We start from the raw sequence: 20,781 nt of genomic DNA on the forward strand, positions 1-20,781 counted from the left end.
TCTTATTCTGAAACTCTTATCCTTTTGCATCCATTTCCTACCTCTATCTTTTCTTAGTTCTCATTTAGGTTCCTTTTCTTCTGTTTTTAAAATTACATCATCGTCCCTCTTTTCCCTGGCTATCTCATTAGCTAACATGGGTACAGCTTTCTATTGTATGCTGATAATACTCTAGCACTATCTTTTCTCTTGAATTTCACATGGGTATTTGTGTTATATTTTCTTTTTCTTCTATTCAGTATCAAAGAATCTGCTATGTGCCAGACACCAGGTATAGTGTTATGGTGAGGAATAAAAGATACTCCTTACCTTTGACAGGCCTACGGTGCTAGGGAAAACAGACTAGTAAACAGGTAAGTATAGCGCTTGTTATAATAAGAGGTGTGTAAAGGGTGTTATAAGAATACACAGCAGGGCTCTACTATATGTGTCCTATGGTCATCTCAAAACCAATTCCTTGCATCCAAAACTAAACCATTTAACCCCCAGGTGTCAGGAGATGATTCTTCCTAGATTCTCTATCCTGGGTTCTCTGTCCTGGTTAACAGCCACAGATTGAAAATAACATCAAAAAAAGAAAAAAGAAAGGAAAAAAAAGCACAAGAAACCAAACCAAAACAAATCTTGACTCCTCCTTTTCTTACCCTCCCTTGGAATAATGGATTTTAGTTCTAAAACATATCCCAAATCTATTCCTTCTTCACCATCCCTCATGTCATTGACTTGTATTTTATTCTCTTTCAACCTCACTATAACAAACATCTTTCATTCTAGACTCTCTCTAGTTATTGATTATTTAGCCCCCAAAGTTAATTTCTAAAACTCAGATCTGATCATATATCCCATCCCTCCCCCTTCCTCAAAACTATTTATTGCTTCTGACTGAAAATACAATAAAATCCTAAATCCTTATATTATTTAGTTCTTCAAAATCTGGAGCCAATTTCCATTCTAGTCTTATCTTCTTCTGTCACACCATACTATATACACAAATACGTCATGCATTTTAATGCTCTCAAGCCTTTTCCTATGCTGCTTGCTCAGCTGGGAATGTGTTTTTGTTTCCCCAATCAGCCGTTCTCCACCAACAGCAACCTAATAATACAATCAAGTATTCAACCTCCCCCTTTCCCTTCTGCAATGTTCATTATTTTCTCCTAGGGCTCCTCAGGCTTTTTGTTTTTTAGTTCTATCACAGAATTACAGCATTCACCACACAGTAAAGTAATATCAACACTTTTTTTCTTTTTTTTTTTTGAGACAGAGTCTTGCCTTGTCACCCAGGCTGGATGCAGTGGTATGATCTTGGCTCACTGTAACCTCTGCCTCCAGGGTTCAAGCGATTCTCCTGCCTCAGTCTCCTGAATAGCTGGGATTACAGGCACACACCACCACGCCCAGCTAATTTTTGCTTTTGTTTTGTTGTTGTTGTTTTTGAGATGGAGTTTCGCTCTTGTTGCCCAGGCTGGAGTGCAATAGTGTGATCTCAGCTCGCTGTAACCTCCACCTCCCGGGTTCAAGTGATTCTCCTGCCTAGGCTCCCAAGTAGCTGGGACTTCAGGCGCACGCCACCAAGCCTGGCTAATTTTTATATTTTTCGCACAGATGGGGTTTCACTATGTCGGGCCAGGCTGGTCTTGAACTCCTAACTTCAGGGGATCCACCCGCCTCGGTCTCCCAAAGTGCTGGGATTAGAGGCATGAGCCACCGCGCTGGCTGTAATTTTTGTATTTTTAGTAGACGAGGTTTCACCATGTTGACCAAGCTGGTCTTGAATTCCTGATCTCAAATAATCCACCTGCCTCGTCCTCCCAAAGTGCTGGATTACAGGCATGAGCCACTGTGCCTGGCCCAACGCTTGTTTTCCACTCCACGATATTGATCAATCCATTCATTCCAGAAGCAATTACTGAGTATAAACCACCATGTCAAACGCTGGGAGTATAATGGGCACAAATAGTCCCCCTGAACTACTTGTGAACGGGGGTCTTATGTTTTACTCATATTAATTTCATATCCTTACTTACAGGCAGTGTTCAATAAATTTGGTTGAATATACTTCATCGCTGTTTAACTAGTAGGGTCTAAGTAATATGAGGAAAAGAAACAAACATGCTACTCTACATGCATGTATTAGGGATGTGGACATGAAGACTAAAATGAACAGGCTAAAAAAAAAAAAAGCTACCTTGAGTGTACCTGAATGACTCTTCATCAAATCCCCAACTGTCATGACCAAAAAACAGTTAACAACACAGTCACAAAAAATATACCTTGGGTTCCCTTTGGACCAAACACTAACCACTTCCCTCCTAATCCCCATCTTTTTTTTTGCTCAACCAGTGAAGAAATGGGTACAGCTATAGGGAATCTTAAGCAAGATGACTAAATCACCTTGCTAAATCTAAAGAGAAAACAATACTTATTACTTCTTGAGTGTCAATTATATGCCCAACATGGTACGAACAAGTTTTACATGCATTATTACTAATCTTCACACTAACCTTGCCAGATGGGTATTAACTTCATATGACAGACAAACTGAGGCTTGGCCAGGCTGAGTAACTCACTTAAGTCCACAGAGAAAATTGTGGAACTTGATCCAAACCCAGGTATCTAGGTGTCTCTGTCCTTTTCTGGATTGCATCTCTCTCCTTCCTGATGTTGCTATCTCCATCCTCTCCCCATTCCAATCCATCCTCTATGCTGTTCCCAGCTGTACCCTTCTAAAACACAAATCTGGTAAGTTTACTCTCTGTTTAGAAAAAGAAAAAGACAGGATGTAGCAAAAGAATCAAGTCTGAAAGATGCTGTAGCAGGATAATTCCTGTGGGTTTGTAGCTCTTTAAAATTAAACAAACAGGATACAAAGAAGCTATAAAAATCACATTGCGTTAGTCTCAGCGTGTGTGTGTGTGTGTGTGTGTGTGTGTGTGTGTGTGTGTGTGTGTGTGTGTGTGTGTGTGTGTGTGTGTGTGTGTTTTTTCCTGGCTCTGAACTTTGTTTCGCTGCACTGGTTTTCACAAGAATTTCGCACAGCCTATCCCTGGAAAGGGTGGGACAAATCTAACAAAACTCAATGGAACACCATCCCTTCTTTATAAAAATAAATTCCTTTCCACCACTACTAACTGCCAGACAATAGATGTCTTTGTTTTCATTCTGACTCTGAATTTTAGGGTTATGTCTTTGAATTATTTTAGTGGGCTAAGAGAATCGTAATAATTTAAGCTTTCTGATTAATTTCAGGTTAGATTAAAAAACCAAAACCAAAACCAAAAGAATCAAAACAATCATCTTGGGTCCCTACTTGCACTTAAAGGCAAGAAAAACTAGCTTATCTAAAACTCACTTTTAGGCAAATGTGAGCCTACCATAACTGTGACAATTTACTTCTTTAAACTATTAAATCACTTTTAGTTCTAGATTAACTAAAAAAGATATATGAATTAAACAAATACAGGGAATTATAAAACAAAGAAAGACTTTAAAAATACTGTTTGTAAGTTGTAATCTTTTTGCATTGTGTTTAAGTAATAACACAAACATTACCATCTTAGCTACGGAAGCGTACAATTCTGTGTCAATAAATACATTTACATTGTCATGCAACCATCACCATCATCTATCCTTAGAACATTTCCTTTCCTCCCCAACTGAAACTCTGTGCCCATTAACACTAACTCCCTATTCTCCCCCTCCTCCAAAAACCACTATTCTACTTTCTGTCTCTAAGAAATTTACTGCCCTAGGTGCATCATATAAGCAGTGGAATTACATAATATTTATCATTTTGTAACTGGTTTATTTCATTTAGTACAATGTCTTCAAGGTTTACTAATATTGTAGCATGTGTCAGAATTTCCCTCAAGGCTGAATATTTCATTGTATGTATACCACATTTACCCTTCAATAAAAGTAAGTTTCAAAATAATTATAACTTTATAGGATCTTTAAAGGGGTGAATATCAGGTGTTTTCCATTACAGTTCCATGAGGTAGACATAAGCAGCTCCATATTTTAAAATGGAGTTTCTGAGGGTAAGCTACTTAATCTCTCTTTCTCAGAGACTTGGGATATCCATGACTTTCTTACCCCAAAATTCATACTCTCCCCACTGTATCTTGATACTTCATACTTCTAAGGAAAAGTACAAGAGGTAAGAAGTGGGGATGAAATGTGCATAAAACAATTCATTTAACTCTGTTAATTATGAGTGCGATAATGTTGACACTTGAAAAAATAAAATCTTGCCAATGGTTTTCTCATGTTCCTGTGGATGTATCAGGAAACACAGTTCAATTTTTTCCAGAACTCTACATATGCTGGCTTAATGCCATTTCAACACAGTATCTGTGAAACCAAATATTTAAATTGTTGTTTGGATTCCCTGGGAACACAGGGGAAGTTAGCTTAATGTTAATGTACGACTCCTTCACAAGGTCAGATTATATTCCCGACCTTGCTAGTATGGGTTTTAAAAATCATTCTTTACTTTTTCTGAACAGATTTCAAAGTATAATTTACATTAGCATTTAATAAATGTAAAAATATGAGTGTTTTGTTTTGTTTTGTTTTGTTTTTGAGACGGAGTCTCGCTCTGTCGCCCAGGCTGGAGTGCAGTGGCGCGATCTCGGCTCACTGCAAGCTCCGCCTCCTGGGTTTACGCCATTCTCCTGCCTCAGCCTCCTGAGTAGCGGGGACTACAGGCGCCCGCCACCGCGCCCGGCTAATTTTTTGTATTTTTAGTAGAGACGGGGTTTCACCGTGGTCTCGATCTCCTGACCTTGTGATCCGCCCGCCTCGGCCTCCCAAAGTGCTGGGATTACAGGCGTGAGCCACCGCGCCCGGCCAAAATATGAGTATTTTTAAGCAATGCAGGGTTAGCCAAAGACTTTTCCTCTTTTTAGGAAGTTAGTCAATATAGTTCTTTCTCATCTACAATTAACAAAATCTGGCCGGGCGCGGTGGCTCAAGCCTGTAATCCCAGCACTTTGGGAGGCCGAGACGGGCGGATCACGAGGTCAGGAGATCGAGACCACCCTGGCTAACACAGTGAAACCCCGTCTCTACTAAAAAATACAAAAAACTAGCCGGGCGAGGTGGCAGGCGCCTGTAGTCCCAGCTACTCGGGAGGCTGAGGCAGGAGAATGGCGTAAACGCGGGAGGCGGAGCTTGCAGTGAGCTGAGATCCGGCCACTGCACTCCAGCCTGGGCGACAGAGCGAGACTCCGTCTCAAAAAAAAAAAAAAAAAAAAAAAGAAAATCTATTTAAGTAAGCTATTTACAAAAAGAAAAAGAAAAAATCTATTCCAGTTAGAATATGCATCTGTTTACATTCAGATCTAAAATGTATTATTCACTTCTCTTTAATCTACATGAATTTAACACTAAGCAAGCAAATCATCAATAGATGATCAAAGTCTAAGATAAATGCAGTAATATAATTTGTGTTTTCTATGACCTGTTTGATTTTCAGGGGAATACATGTAGGCAACCATAAATGTTTGGCAGAAGATACATGTTTTCTGTGCCTTTCAGTATGCTGTCTCTTATTATCCTTGATGATTGTTAAAATATATTCCCAAAGCTGGTCCAAAGGTAGTGAGTTATCTCAATTGTTCAGTCAGTAACAGAACAAGCTCCTTGTTCTACTCTTTTCTCCCTTCTCATTACTACACTTTACTAGTCTTAAAAAATAAAATATATTCCCAAAGAAGGATTCTGCATATCATTTCTTTAACTGATATAAGATCATCCTCAGAAAATGGAAAACAAAATTATAAACCGTAAGTTGTTTGTTATAGTTACCAAAATGTATAAATAAGGGAAAACGGAAGAAAGTTTTAAAACAGTCAAATTGTTGTTAAGGTTTGACTTAGTAACATTATGTTAAAGTTACCACAGAAACTCATTTGTTAATGTACCTTCAGAAATGCCAGATTTAGGTACAGAGAAAAATTTATTTCCACAAAGACTTACAGAACCCAAGTAGTAGTAGTTTATAACACAAATGCTGACACAACCTTAACAGGAAATACATAACAACTATGCATTAATTCTTGGAGAGGTATACAATTAAGAAGATATATTTCTCATACTTTACAGACAAATACATACTATTTAATGTCAGACAGGAGCTTAAAAGTAGGATTAGGGCTTTATTTTACTGTATAGTGATCAGAAAAAGGGATTTAGGTGGTGAAGTCTGATGGAAAACAATCTTCAAAAAATTCTGAGTACTTCAGAATATTATGGTTGATTTGGAAAGAGGAGGGAAACTTCTAGGCCAAATTCTATAAACTAATGTGTTCAACACTTGCACACTTCCATATTTGGTCTTTGCACATGAAGAGAAACAAGGCTATTAGGGTCAACGTGAATGGTTACAATGTAAGCTTAAATGTCTATCCAATATTGTTCTGATTTACAAGGTTTCTAAACAATAATGATCTCAGGATCAACACAAAACTGAGAGGGGTTAGGGTGGTAGGGATGACCAGATAACCGGTTTATGCTAAAAAAAAAAAAAAAAAAAAAAAAAAAAAAAAGCAACAGCTGTGATGTTTATATGGTGTTTTTTCAGGTATACCTAGGGGCATCAAGTCCTGAGCCTTGAAATTTTTTTTGCTGGGATCTAACTATGGAAACTCAGTAAAACAAGGCAACTACATACAAAGCACCAAAATGTCATGCTAAACTCTGCTTTATGTACATTAAATTCACTTCTTAAATATTTGAGTTCTATCTCCAAGAAAGATTATTTAACAAACTATAGGAACGATCCCTGAAGTACCGTCTCGCTAAGAAAGATTATTTAGGCCATGCGTGGTGGCTCACTCCTGTAATCCCAGCACTTTGGGAGGCCGAGGCAGGTGGATTACCTGAGGTCAGGAGTTCGAGACCAGCCTGGCCAACATAGTGAAAACCCATCTCTACTAAAAATAAAAAAAAAAATTATCTGGGTGTGGTGGCGCGCACCTATAGTCCCAGCTACTCAGGAAGCTGAGAGGCACGAGAATCTCTTGAACCTGGGAGGCGGAGGTTGCAGTGAGCTGAGATCGCGCCACTGCACTCTAGCCTGGGAGATTGCAGTGAGCTGAGATCACGCCACCGCACTCCAGCCTGGGCGACAGACTGAGACTCCGTTTCAAAAAGAAAAAAAGAAAAGATTACTTAAGAGTGTTGTCACGCTGTCACTTTGCAAGGCCAGGGTGGGAGGACTGCTTGAGGCCAGGTGTTTGATAACAGCCTGGGCCACATAGTGAAACCCAGTCTCTACAAACAATAGCAAAATTAACTGGGTATGGTGGCAGGTGCCTGCAGTCCTAGCTATTTGGGAGGCTGAAGCAGGAGGATCACTAGTGCCCAGAAGTTCAAGGTTGAGGTGAGCTATGACAGCATTACTGCACTCCAGTCTGGGAAAGAGAACAAGACCCTATCTCTAAAAAAAAAAAAAAAAAAAAAAAAAAAAAAAAAAGTGTGTTGTATTCATTTATTCCACATGCTTGAGAAGGCTAATGATATCTGATTATATTGAAATTACAAAGATAACATTATGGGCAGCCTATGTCAGAACCTTAGCACACCAGTGTTTTTACAAAGATACTCAACTGTAGCACCAATTTACACTATTTTCTGAAACCTGTATTCAAAGGCTCCTTGTTAAAACTAGTGGGAAATAATGAGACCTCCAAAGGAGGCTTTCCTTTAGCTGGAAATATACTGAATTAAAAAAAGACTTATTTAAAAGAAGCTGGGCTACAAAGTTCAGTTAATATATTGTGCGGAAAACCATGTCCCCTCATGTAGATAAAGTGCATAACACAATTCTCTCAATATGCAGCAGAAAAGGTAGGAAACAGGTGTCTCTGTTCCCACTACATTACTACACCACTTGTAAACTGCAAACAAAATCCTATGCCAAAAATACCAAAATGCACGCAGCTGACAGGTTAACTTTCCAAACAAATATATACCTATTAATGTCAATGCGTTAACTGTAAACTGAATTATAACACTGAAACAATTAAAAGAAAGAGTGGCCGGGCGCGGTGGCTCATGCCTGTAATCCCTGCACTTTGGGAGACTGAGGCAGGTGAATCACCTGAGGTCAGGAGTTCAAGACCAGTCTGGCCAACACGATGAAACCCCATCTCTACTAGAAATACAAAAAATTAGCTGGGCGTGGTGGAGGTAATCCCAGGCTGAGTCAGAAGAATCGCTTGAACCCGGGAGGCGGAGGTTGCAATGAGCCAAGATTGCTCCAGCCTGGGCAACAAGAGCAAAACTCCATCTCAAAAAAAAAAAAAAAAAAAAAAAAAGAAAGAAAGACAGAAAGTGCACCACAACATGACTATAACTCAGTTTTTTTTTGTTGTTTTTTTTAAATGGGAACTGGCAATATGCCTATAACTCAGTTTTTTGTTTTTGTTTTTTTTTTAATGGGAACTGGCTGTGTCACCCAGGTAACACCCATCATAGCTTACTGCAGTCTGGAAATTCTCAAGTGGTCCTCCCACCTCAGACTCCCAAAGTGTTGGGATTACAAGCATGTTGGGATTACAAGCATGAATCACTGTATGCCACTAATATTTCAACTTTATGAATCTGAGTTATTATCTTGAATTCAAGTTACATGTGAATTTTAAATGTTACCAATATAAACAAATCAATCATGGATTGAAATTTTATTAATACAAAGTGGTCTACAAAGGAAGATTTATAAAGACTTCTCTTCCCTATTTTGTTTTGTTTTGTTTGAGACGAGTCTCACTCTGTTGCCCAGGCTGGAGTGCAGTGGCCAATCTCGGCCCACTGCAACCTCTTCCTACCGGGTTCAAGCGATTCTCCTGCCTCAGCTTCCCAATTAGCTGGGACTACAGGCGCCCGTCACCACGCCCGTCTAATTTTTGTATTTTTAGTAGAGATGGGGTTTCACCATATTTGACAGGCTGGTCTCGAACTCCTGACCTGGTGATCCGCCCGCCTCAGCCTCCCAAAATGCTGGATTACAGGCGTGAGCCACCGCACCTGGCCCCTATTTTCAGTTTTTATAAGTAAGCTCTAGTTAAGTCTTCAATACATATTAAAGAGCACCTTATACAAACTTGAATTAAGGCAACAGGTCGTTCGTTTAAAAAAAAAGTTGGATGAGCCATCCTTGGTACCTAAGCTTTTTTTCCCAACTACTTTTCAAACATCAGTTTAATGTTACAAACACAATTCCATTCACCTTCCATTGTTTTTTTTTTTTCCCTTCCGAAACAAAAACAGCTGGAAACTCACTCACTGTGTACTTACTACTCCAGGCACATGTTTGTAAATACATGTGAACGGAAATACAAAAGGAATTGTGAAACCCTGTCCCTAACAGGTTTTTTTCCCCTGATAAAAAGCCAACGAAAGTCAAAAGGCCTCAAATTCAAGTTGGAACATGATTTAAAACTAACGGAGCACTAGTAGCGGGAACACTAGTAGTATGATCACTCAACACGGTCTCCTAGGACATTTGTTTCCAAAAAAGAATTCTCGAGTAACCAAAGATATGCAGATGCGTGAAACGCAGGAGCAGATGATAAACAGTCTGGATGTAGAAGAGTAGAGACCAAAGTACTACCAGGCAATGGACAGCGAACTCATGAAGTCTTGACGTTATTCTTTGGTTCAACACGTAAAACCGTTAAGGGTGCGGATAATCAAAGGACACAGCGATGAGGTACTGGGGTAGCTGCTTCAAGATGAGAAGACTGGGATGCCAAGGACACTTTAATTGCAGACGGGGAAATGAGACAGAAAGACCAACCTGAGATGGCAAAGCGACAGTGAAAACTAGCAAATCTTTGAAATTTAGGCGCAGCCCAGGACAGCCTGAGGCCCAAGGTAGCTTAAGACACAGATACTGGCCTAGTGGGCAATGGGGAGAAACTGAGGCGGGGGGGAGCGGCTGGATTCCCAAATAGGACCAAGCCTAAAACATTAAAGTCAAGACACAAACCAGCTTTGCAGAGGGACCAGAGGGAGGGCCAAATACGCAAGACTCAGAAGACCGGCACCCACCCAGACAGGGGGAACCGGTTTGGGCAGGGGCTCCCAAGAGCGGCCCAGCCTGCGCATGCGCCCTCTCCCCTCCGTCGCAGCTCCCCCTCCCCCCAATCACGGCTCCCCTCAGAACTCGGCCCGTCGAGGGAGCTGAGCGGAGCTCCACTGGCCCGACCCCGCGGGATGAGAAGACGGCTTGGCTCTCCGCAGGGGCCGTCGAAAATACCCCTGGGGTTGGTAGGTAGGAGAGTGGGAGGAGGAGGAGGGGAAACGCGGCCCTACCCGACCCGCCGTCTCCTCCTCCGCCGCCCGCCGCTCGCCGTCCCGGAGGCTCCACCGCCTGGGCCTCCCAAGCCGCCCTTTCCCCGCCCCCCCAGCCCCTTACTCACGTGAGAGCGACTTCTTCCGCCCTCCGCCCCGCCCCCTGCCCCGTCTCATAGGTCCGCGACCACGACGAGCGACCCTATTGGCCCAATACTGGGAAGCGAGGCGGAGCTTCCTCTTTCCGAGCCCCACCTGGGTTTTCAGCGCGCCTCAGGACTGTGCGCCTGCGCGAAGTGCACAGGCTGTGAGCTGGACCTCGGCTGCGCTCTGTATCTGGAGTTGGACAGGCGGCCGGGACTGGGGAATATGGAAGCGGACTGGGTAGTACCTGTTGAGCCGAACAAAGGGTACAACCTCAGAGTACTGGTGCTTGAGCAAGGAATCCCCCTGCTCATCTTTCATGTGCTGCAAGTCCTGTTTGAAAATCAGTACTTCACAGCGTCATAAAATTCACTTGGCATTTATTGAGGACGCACGGTGTGTCAGGGACTGTGATGGGTCTTTATGTGGCTATCTCATTTCAGCTTTACCACAAATCTGTGAGAATGGTACGATTTTTCTCATTTTATAAAGTAATTTAGCTTTATAAAATGAGTCTAGACCAGAATCCAGTCTAGAAGTCAAAACTTCCAACTGCCAAGTGCTAAAACCACTGGTACAACATAGCTGCCTAAAGGCATTTAAGGCTCACAAGAGGACAGAAATGCACAAGGTTATATCAGATTGTGACTCAAAGATGAGATTTTTATTTTAATATCATTCAAAGGTGAAACACAGCAACAGCAATATAATGAAGTTTAAAGTCCCTGTCCTCAATGAATGTACAATGTAGTGGGGAACAAAAACAATGATTATTAAAGTGCTAGTTAAGTCTTATTTTTAAAGAGACCCTATCTTGTCCAGGCTGCAGTGCAGTGGCTATTCACAGACGACCATATCACACTCCACCCTCGAACTCCTGGGCGCAAGCTCTCCTACCACCTCAGCTTCCTGAGTAGCTGGGACTGTATGTAGGCATGTACCACCGCACCTGGCTCTTAAGACGTGATAATTCATAAAATAATTCTACAGCCTCTTCCTTACTCTTCCCCTTTCTTTATTCCAACTGGCATATGCTCTTTTCCTGGTGAATGAGTCATCTACAGTGTTTTCTGGTGGATAATGAATGCATCCCGATCAACCAGAGAAAAAACAGTAAGAAAAAGCTGTGTTCTTTTGCAATCCCTCTGTGATTTGTCTAATACAACAGAAGTGGCTGTACCCCTGCAGAAAAAGAGTTTCGCTTCCTTTCTCCTTATATAGTTACAAAATATCCATTTCAAGATATTCAAAGAATAAAGTATTAGGGAGAAAGTAAAATCCCCTGAACTCCCAACAAAACCATTTTTAACGTTTTGGTGCCCATACTTTCATGTATTTCTTGATTCATGTACACCCCAAATATTTATGTAAATCTTAACATACATTTTTAAATAAAATTGTACTACACAATCAATACAACATGCCTTGGAGAATAGAGACAAGCTAAAATAAAATTTTTTCAAAAAGCATTGCATTAAAAAAATTTTTTTTTAATTACAGGCTCATGCCTGTAATTTTAACACTTTCGGAGGCTGAGGTGGGAGAATGGCTTGCGCCTAGGAGTTGGAGACCAGCCTGGGCAACATAGTGAGACCCTGTCTCTATGTTTTAATGAAAAACAAAAAACATGGCATTCCCAGCGCCAATGTTAATACTTTAGAGTATATCCTTCTGCGTTTGTGTATTTTTTTTCAAAATGAGATCACTTTAGTCATCTCCTTTTTCAACTAAAAATATCTACCTTATTTCAGTACATTTTCTTCTCACCTAATTCCTAGATCACATTCACATTTTCTGTCAACCTAAAGTTATTTTTACAGTTGGCTTTCTTAAATGAGTAATATTACAGGAAAATTTCCTCTCATACAATACCTAACTACAATCAAATATTCTGTTGATCAAATTATATTTTTCTACAACCAGTATTCCCAAATCAGTATCCAATTCAGGACCATAAATTCCATCTGGTTACCTCCCTTGACTTTTTAATTATGGCACTTAAAAAAAAAAATTAAAAGATTCTTGTTCACTGTAGAAATCAGGCCACTTGAAGTGCAAAATGTTTTTATCTGAGTGGTTGCTTCCTCATGAAGTCATTGAGCTTGTTCCTACAAGCCTTGTATTTCTTGAACAAGAAAGTTATATTTGAAGACTCAGTGGATTCAAGTCAAACATATCAGACTAGTACACCTCACAAGTGACAGGTCATACTTCATGTTTCATTATATTATATACAATGTTATGAATCTAACCTGTTAGATGTTATGTTAGATACATAACATTGTATCTACAATAGATGCAACATTTACGGAATCTTACAGAATTATGCTAATATTGACCACTGGATTAGTGATGATATACATGTTGTTTTTATCATCTAAGTCATTTTAAAAATAGACTATAGTCTGTTTCAATGCCTACCAATGCTATATGTCGATATCCCATTCACAGAAAATGAATTTTGGTTTCCAAATATGCTTAACTTTTTTTCAGTAAGTGACTTTGTACCCAAGAAAATGTGGTTACAGTATATGAATGGAATGTGGGGCTGGTGTGAAATAAAGCAATGTGGTAGGCTGGAGCCAAAATAGGAAGGTCCTTGAATGCTAAAATAAGGAAACTGAAGTTCACTCTATAGACACACGGGTGCCCTTGGATATTTTAAAGGACAGTGACAATATTAGATTTGGGTTTTTTTTAAAGATCACTCTAAGTAAAACTAGAACAGGGAAAAGAGGAGGTTGATAAAATAGTTTGGAAGCTGCCTAAGATGAAGAAGGCTTGAGCTAAGGAAGCAGGGGGAAAGAAGAAGGAACAGGGTTCCATGGGTATTTAACAAAGAAATATATTCAAATTTGCTGGTTCCTTCTTCGGCTCCTTCAAATCTGTTTTTGAACCCCTCTATGTAAATTTTTCATTTTAGTTACTGTATCTTTCAGGTCCAGAATTTCATTTCAGCTCCTTTTTTTTTTTTTTTTTTGAGAGAGAGTCTCGCTCTGTCACCCAGGCTGGAGTGCAGTGGCGCAATCTCGACACACTGCAACCTCCAACTCCCGGGTTCAAGTGATTCTCCTGCCTCAGCCTCCCCAGTAGCTGGGATCACAGGCACGCCACCATGCCCAGCTAATTCTTGTATTTTTAGTAGAGATGGGGTTTCACCATGGAGGCCAGGCTGGTCTCGAATTCCTGACCTCATGATCTGCCCGCCTTTGCCTCCCAAAGTGTTGGGATTACAAGCATGAGCCATCGCGCCTGACCTCAGCTCCTTTTTATTTCTCTTTAATGATAGTCTAATTTTATTCATACATTGTTCTCCTGACTTTGTTCATGTCTTCCTTTAGTCCTGTTTGTTTGTTTGTTTGGAGACAGAGTCTCTCTCACCTAGGCTGGAGTACAGTGGCAGGAACTTGGCTCACTGCAACTTCTGCCTCCCAGGTTCAAGCGATTCTCCTGTCTCAGCCTCCCGAGAAGCTGAGATTACAAGGGTACGCCACCAAGCCTGGCTAATTTTTATATTTTAGTAGAGACAGGGTTTCACCATGTTGGCCAGGCTGGTCTCAAACTCCTGACCTCAGGTGATCCGCCTGCCTTGGCCTCCCAAAGTGCTGGGATTACAGGCGTGAGCCACTGCGCCCAGCCCTGTTAGTTCTTTGAACTACTTCAAAATAGTTTTAAAGCCTTTGTCTATTAAGTCAGATATCTATCTTGGCTTCTGTGGAAATAGTTGGAGTTGATTTATTTTATTCTTCTGAATAGACCATACTTTCCTGTTTCTTTCTATGTCCTGTGATTTTTTTTTCTATTTTTGAGATGGAGTCTTGCTCTGTCACCCAGGCTGGAGTGCAGTGGTGTGATCTTGGCTCACTGCAAGCTCCGCCTCCTGGGTTCACGCCATTCTCCTGCCTCAACCTCCCGAGTAGCTGGGACTACAGGCACCCCCCACCACGCCTGGCTAATTTTTTGTAATTTTTAGTAGAGACGAGGTTTCACCGTGTTAGCCAGGATGGTCTCGATCTCCTGACCTCGTTATCCACCCGCCTCGGCCTCCTAAAGTGCTGGGATTCCAGGCGTGAGCCACCGCATCCGGCTGTGATTTTTTTTTTTAATTTTATTTTTCAACTAGAGATGGGGTCTGTATTGCCTAGTAACAACCAATTAAGTGGGACTACAACCACATGCCTTTAAATTTTTCTACAATCAGTATTCCCAAATCAGCATCCAATTCAGAACCATAAATTCCATCTGGTTACATCCCTTGACTTTTTAATTATGGCACTTAAAAAAAATTAAATTTTAAATCCTTATCATTTGTTGTTGTTGAAAATTGAACATTTGAATCTTATAATGTGGTGAATCTGAAAATAAGATTCTCCTTCTGCCCCCACGTTTGCTGGGCTTTTGTAATTGTCTCTGTGCTGGGGATCAGGATCAGGATCAGCCTCGGGTGAAAGCTTAAGGTTTTCTTAGGTCTTTTCTTAGCTGTGTCTTTCCCTGGTTATATGCAGTAGCTTTCTACTTTCCCCTGCCTAAGTGATTGCTTTTGAATATCCTAATCCTTCAATATCTGACTCATAAATGGGGTAAAAGGGAAAGCAAACAAACAAAACAGGTGCTATTCCTTTAAAACCTTTGGAAAGAGGTTCAGCTGGTGAAGGGTCAAAATAGTGGCAACCTGCCTCTGCACCTGCAGCTCAGTCATCAGCAACCAGAGTGTCGACAGCCAGTATTTGGAGGACAAAGTTCTTACTGCCCACCCAGCCTCCAGCAAGCCGCACCAGGAATGTGGATATAGCTGCGTGCTACAGTTTTAAGTAACACTGAATGAGTAGCTGCTATCACACTAAAAGCTGACACAGACTGAAATTAACCTCTATTTACCAGCCCAGCTCTCCCTTGGAAGGTGTAACAGCATTCGAATAGACTCCAGAGTTCCAACATAGTTACTTCAGAGAGTTGCTGCTGGTACAACTGTTGTCTAGGTGGAGAGGTAGATTCCTTGTGACTCCTACTCCATCTGAAAAATAGAAAAAAGAATGAAGAAAAGTGAACAGTAAATAAAACCTAAGGGACCCTGTGAGATACCATCAGGAGGACAAACATAATGAATTGTGGGAGTTTCAAAGGAGAAGAAAGGGCAGAACATATTGCAAGAAATCATGGTCAAAACTCTCCAAACTTTATGAACAACAATGGTGTACAAATCCAAGAAGTTTATCAGACTCCTGATAGGAAATACTAAGAAACCACCAAATGTATTATAATTAAGCTGTCAAAAACCAAAAAAAAAAAAAAAAAAAAAAAAAAAAATCCTGAAAGCAGCCAGAGATGAGCAACTTGTCCCATACAAAGGATTGCAATAAGATTATCAGCCAATAAAGAATCCTTAGAGGCTCGAAAGAAAAAAAACTATCATGGAAAAATCTATATCTGGCAAAATTGTTCTTCAAAAATGAGTTAAGACATTTCTTGACAAAGACAAGCCAAGGGAGTTTGTTACCACCAGCATTCCTGCCCCTCAAGAAATGCTAAAGAGAAACCGACAGGTTGAAATGCAAGTACACTCGATAGTAACTCAAAAATGAGTTCTTCAAAAAAGTTAAGACATTTCCCGACAAAGACAAGCCAAGGGAGTTTGTTACCACCAGCATTCCTACCCCTCAAGAAATGCTAAAGAGAAACCGACAGGTTGAAATGTAAGTACACTCAATAGTAACTCAAAAATGAGTTCTTCAAAAAAGTTAAGACATTTCCTGACAAAGACAAGCCAAGGGAGTTTGTTACCACCAGCATTCCTGCCCCTCAAGAAATGCTAAAGAGAAACCGACAGGTTGAAATGCAAGTACACTTAATAGTAACTCAAAGCCATACAGAGAAACAGAGATTCCTAGTAAGTCAAATACACTGGCAACTATAAAAGCAAGTATTGTAATTATGATTTGTAACTCCACTTTTTATTTTTTCTGATTTAAAAGTCAAATGCATAAAAAATATTTATGTGGGCTCGGCGCAGTGGCTCATGTCTGTAATCCCAGCACTTTGGGAGGCCGAGGTGGCTGGATCACCTGAGGTCAGGAGTTCAAGACCAGCCTGACCAATATTGGTGAAACCCCATCTCTACTAAGAATACAAAAAAATTAGCTGGGCGTGGTGGTGGGTGCCTGTAATCCCAGCTACTTGGGAGGCTGAGGCAGGAGAATCACTTGAACCCAGGAGGCGGAGGTTGCAATGAGCTGAGATTGTGCCATTGCACTCCAGCCTGGGTGACAGAGCGAGACTCTGTCTCAAAAAAAAAAAAAAAAAATTATGTTACTGGATAGACAATGTATAAAATGTTATCTGTGACATCAGTAACAGAAAGGAAAGGGCAGAGCTTTACATGGGCAGAGTTTTTGTATGCTATTGAAGTTCCTTGGTATCAATTCAAATTATATTGTTATAACTTTTGGATGTTGAGTGTAATACCTATGGTAACCACTAATAAAATATCTATGGAATATACACAAAAGGAAATGAGAGGAGAATCAAAAGTTTCATGATAAAAAAAATCAACTAAACACTAACACAAAAAAGCAGTAATGGAGGAAATAAGAATTTAAAAAAGCATATAAAACCCAAATAGAGAAATGACAAATATAAATCCCACCTTATCAATAATTACTTTAAATCTAAATGGTTTAAACTCTCCAATCTAAAGACAGAAAGGAGTCAAGGCTGCGCACAGTGGCTCATGCCTATAATCCCAGCACTCTGGGAGGCCAGCACAGGCGGATCGCTTGATGGGACCGCATGCCTGTGGTCCCATCATGCTAAGGTCCCATCAGCCAAGACTGTGCCACTGCACTCCAGCCTGGGCAACAGAGTGAGACTCTGTCAAGAGAGGGGAGGGGAGGGGAGGGGAGGGGAGGGGGGAAGGGGAAGGGAGGGGGAAGGGAGGGGAGGGGAGGGGAGGGGAGGGGAGGGGAGGGGGGAGGGGAGGGGGGAGGGGAGGGGAGGGGAAGGAAGGGGAAGGGAGGGGAGGGGGAGGGGAAGGGAGGGGAGGAGACGGGAGGGGAGGGGAAGGGAAGGGAGGAGAAAGGAGGGGAGGAGAAGGGAGCGGAGGGGAGGGGAGGGGGAGGGGAAAGGAGGGGGAGGGGAAGGGAACGGAGGGGAGTGGAGGGGAGGGGAAGGGAAGGGAGGAGAAAGGAGGGGAGGAGAAGGGAGCGGAGGGGCGGAGGGGAGGGGAGGGGGGGGAGGGGGAGGGGGGGGAGGGGGAGGGGGGGAGGGGGAGGGGAGAAGGGGGGAGGGGAGCGGAGGGGAAGGGAAGGGAGGGGAGGGGAAGGGAAGGGAGGGGAGGGGAAGGCAGGGGAGGGGAGGGGAAGGCAGGGGAGTGGAGGGGAAGGAGGGGGGAGGGGAAGGGAGGGGAGGGGAGGGGAAGGGAGGGGAGGGGAAGGGGGGGGAAGGGAGGGGAGGGGAGGGGAGGGGAGGGGAGGGGAGGGGAGGGGAAGGGAGGGGGGAGGGAGGGAGGGGATGGTGGGGGGAAGGGAGGGGAGGGAGGGAGGGGATGGTGGGGGGAAGGGAGTGTCGGGTCGGGTCAAGTGTGGTGTTGCACACCTGTAGTCCCAGCTACTTTGGGAGGCTGAGGCGAGAGGACCACTTGAGCTCAGGAGTTCAAGGCTTCAATGAGCTATGATTGTGCCACTACAATCCAGCCTGGGCAACAGAGTCAGACCCTGTCTCTAAAATTATATTTATTTTTTAAAAAGAAAGGGCAAATTAATTTTAAAAATACACACCGATCCACATGATCCAACTAAATACTATCTACAAGAGAATCACTTGACATCCAAAGACACAAATAGCTTGAAAATGAAAGGTTAGAAAAAGAGCCAGGTACAGTGGCTCACACATGCAGTCCCAGTACTTAGGGAGAACAAAGATAACTTGAGGCCAGGAGTTCAAGACCAGCCTAAGGAACATAGCAAGGCCTGGTCTCTACAAAAAAAAAAAAAAAAAATTTCAATAATTTAAGGGAAAAGGGCTGGATGCAGTGGCTCACGTCTGTAATCCCAGCACTTTGGGAGGCCGAGGTGGGCAGATCACAAGGTCAGGAGTTTGAGACCAGCCTGGCTAATATGGTGAAACCCCATCTCTACTAAAACCACAAAAATTAACTGGGCATGGTGGCGTGCACCTGTAATCCCAGCTACTCGGGAGGCTGAGGCAGGAGAATCGCTTGAACCCAGGAAGTGGAGGTTGCAGTGAGCCGAGACTGTACCACTGCACTTCAGCCTGGGCGACAGAGCAAGACTCTGTCTCAGAAAATAATAATAATTTACAAAAAGTAGCCAGGCGTGGTGGCAGGCGCCTGTAATCCCAGCTACTCCGGAGCTGAGGCAGGAGAATCACTTGAACCCGGGAGGCGAAGGTGGCAGTGAGCTGAAATGGCACCACTGCATTCCAGCCTGGGTGACACAGTGAGACTCCCTCTCAAATAATAATAATAATAATGAAAAAAGATATAACATGCAAATAGTTACTGAAAAAGAACTGATGTAGTTATACTACGCTTAGACAAAATATTTTAAAATTTAAAAATGTTATAAGAGATAAAGACATCATATATTAATAAAAATCTCATTACAACAAGATTATATAAAAATTGTACACATTTACCTAGCTAGGAACAGACTCTCAAAATACATGAAGCAAAAATGGACAGAATTAAAAGAATAAACAGTTCTACAATAATAGTGGGAGACTACAATACCCCATTTTCAATAATGGGGAGAAGAATCAGATAGAAGATAAGTGACGAAATAGAGAACTAAATATCATAATAAACCAGCTATACTTAAAAGACATATACAGAACATTCCACCCAGCAAGAGCAGAATACACATTCTTCTCTAAAGTACGTGAGGAATTCACCAGACTGTATGCCACAATTCAAGTTTCAGAATATTTTACAAGATAGCTATCATACAAAGCATCTTCTCGGACCACACAGATGAAGTTAGAAATTAATAACAGAAGGATAACTGGAAAGGTCACAAATATCTGAAAGTTAAACAACACTCTTAACCACTGGGTCAAAGAAGAAATCAAGGTCGGGCACGGTGGCTCACACCTGTAATACCAGCACTTTGGGAGGCCAAGGCGGGTGGATCACCTGAGGTCGGGAGTTGTAGACCAGCCTGAACAACATGGAGAAACTCCGTCTCCATATCTCTAAATACAAAATTAGCCCGGCGTGGTGGCGCATGCCTGTAATCCCAGCTACTTGGGAGGCGAGAGCAGGAGAATCGCTTGAACCCAGGAGGCGGAGGTTGCGGTGAGCCGAGATCACACCATTGCACTCCAGCCTGGGCAACAAGAGCAAAACCCCATCTCAAAAAAAACAAAAACAAAAACAAAAGAAATCAAAAGGGACATTAGAAAATACATAGAAATGAATGAAAATAACACAACATACAAAACTTATGAGCTGTAGTGAAAGCAGTGATCAAAGGGAAATTTATAGTTGTAAATAACTACATTAAAAAGAGGGAAAGGCTGGGAGCAGTGGCTCACACATGTAATCTCAGCACTTTGGGAGGCTGAGGAGGGCGGATCACTTGAACTCCAGAGTTCAAGACCATCGAGCTTTATACACTTTATAAATGATTAAAGTAATAAACATTACGCATCTTTTACCACAATAAAAAGCCCCTCACCACCACCAAAAACGAAAAGAATGGGCAGAAACCAATAAACTGGATTGGCAAGGAAAAGAACTCTAGAAGGATCCTCAAGTTTTCCGGTCTGGATAGGAGATGAGATGAACTGGAGATAATTAAAAGGTACATTCACATCAGAACAATCAATTGGAGATCTCGTCCACGTAGCTGGCTGGGTTGTGAATGGTCAGCATGAAGTAGGTAACGGAAGCCATGGGAATGCAAGAGATTGCCCTCGGAAGAACCCCCAGGCAAGATCCCTGAAAAACATCCAAAAGTGAGGGGACAGCGTTCTGCTCCTTGGGCTCGCGAGCGACGAGTCTACACCCCTAGGCGAGAAGGACTTACCAAAGTTTAAGTACAGAGGAGCCCCTCAGGCCCAAGGAGGCAGCGGAGCGTCTAGGCCCAGCTGCAGAAGAGCCGCTGAGACGGGGGTCCCGGGCAGCAGGTCCCTGCGAGCAGCACAGGGTCTGAGCCGCAGACGCTAACTGGCTACCGCACCTCGAGGTAGTAGGCAGTGAAGCTAGCGCCGGGAGTACGGCGCCTGGCGTCTGCGACCCGCCCACAACGCAGAAATTCCCTCTCGGGGCCCCGTTGTCCTCCGAGCCTTCCGATTGGCGGAGAGGACCATGGGACCTGG

General features: G+C 42.4%; 2 protein-coding genes across 4 annotated transcripts in view; one reads left to right on the top strand and one right to left on the bottom strand.

The window, feature by feature from the left end:
* Positions 1–20,726, bottom strand: part of RABGAP1 (RAB GTPase activating protein 1) — a 177,063-nt gene extending 156,337 nt beyond the window's left edge. For 2 of the 3 annotated variants that reach the window (XM_050760654.1, XM_050760652.1), the window contains exons 1-2: positions 20,490–20,726; positions 15,325–15,460 (exon numbers count right to left, since the gene is read on the bottom strand). The gene's annotated coding sequence lies outside the window, so the exon portion shown is untranslated. Of the gene's footprint in view, positions 1–10,323; positions 10,417–15,324; positions 15,461–20,489 lie in introns of those variants that run through there. The other variant, XM_050760653.1, reaches the window with a different exon arrangement.
* Positions 17,953–20,781, top strand: part of PDCL (phosducin like) — a 112,669-nt gene continuing 109,840 nt past the window's right edge. Inside the window, exon 1 of the mRNA XM_050760666.1 lies at positions 17,953–17,962. The gene's annotated coding sequence lies outside the window, so the exon portion shown is untranslated. The remainder of the gene's footprint in view (positions 17,963–20,781) is intronic.

The sequence above is a fragment of the Macaca thibetana genome, chromosome 15, assembly GCF_024542745.1.
Source record: "Macaca thibetana thibetana isolate TM-01 chromosome 15, ASM2454274v1, whole genome shotgun sequence".
Lineage (NCBI taxonomy): Eukaryota > Metazoa > Chordata > Mammalia > Primates > Cercopithecidae > Macaca > Macaca thibetana.